Below are 1,063 nucleotides of genomic sequence, written 5' to 3'. Positions count from 1 at the left end.
GTGAACACAACTTGTTCCAATTTTTCAGGCCAGTTTTAGAATTCTTTGACTCCTCATATCAACTCGGAATTGAGTGATTCTTTTTGCATTGGAAAGCTTGAGTTAGTAGCATTCTTTGAAAGAATTTATCAGAAAATTGTCTCAAACTTTTCAAGAGGAAAGTTGGAGAGAGAGTTGTTGTATATCCTGCTTGGTTGTTGTTTCACCTCATTATCTTTACTGCCGTTGTGATCTTCATTTATATCTTGCTGTCCAGAGCTACTTAGTGTCCTTCATTGATGCTAGTTGTGCTACGACGTGACCTCATTAGTGTTCTAGGCTCGCGTCTCTAGTTCGGTCTAGCCTAGGACCAGCACAGTACCGTCGTTGAGCGTTTATTCAACATTGCATCTTTGAATTGATTATTGCTAATCTTTTGCTACCATATATAGCCAACCCAGCTCCATATATTTCTACACCGTGTATACATACGCTCCCCTGGCAATCGCTTTACTCAATATTCGGAGTTACTTGACACCGCTGGTTGCCGATCACCGCCTGCTGCATGGTAAGAACTTGTAAGACATTGATATTTGCTTTACTGTGAGCGTTTTACCACCACATCCTAGTATTTATAGGAACATTATTTTTGGGTTTTGTTTCTTGTTCTACTAATCATGACAGGATCCAGAGTCAATTCATGGGCTTTGTCGATCGCGGGGGACGTGCCACCACCTTTGCAAATACCACAACCGTCACGAGAGGTGCACAAACATCCAAGTGCGCATGATCAGGTTAATGTATCTATACCACCATTTAATGGCCGTTTTAAACCTGCTTTATATATTGAATGGGAGTTCGACATAAAAAATATATTTGCTTCCCATAATTTCGATGAACATAAAAAGGTTAAGGTTGCGGTTGGTTCTTTCACTGGTTATGCTTTGGTTTGGTGGAGTGAATATTGTCGGTTACACCCTGATTATATACCTACTACTTGGGATGATTTGAAACTTGCCATGCGACATACTTTCGTCCCTGCTTATTATACTCGTGACATGATTAAGAAGTTGCAACACTTAAA

Source organism: Triticum aestivum, unplaced genomic scaffold, assembly GCF_018294505.1.
Source record: "Triticum aestivum cultivar Chinese Spring unplaced genomic scaffold, IWGSC CS RefSeq v2.1 scaffold55481, whole genome shotgun sequence".
NCBI lineage: Eukaryota > Viridiplantae > Streptophyta > Magnoliopsida > Poales > Poaceae > Triticum > Triticum aestivum.
This window is presented reverse-complemented; position numbering follows the sequence as displayed.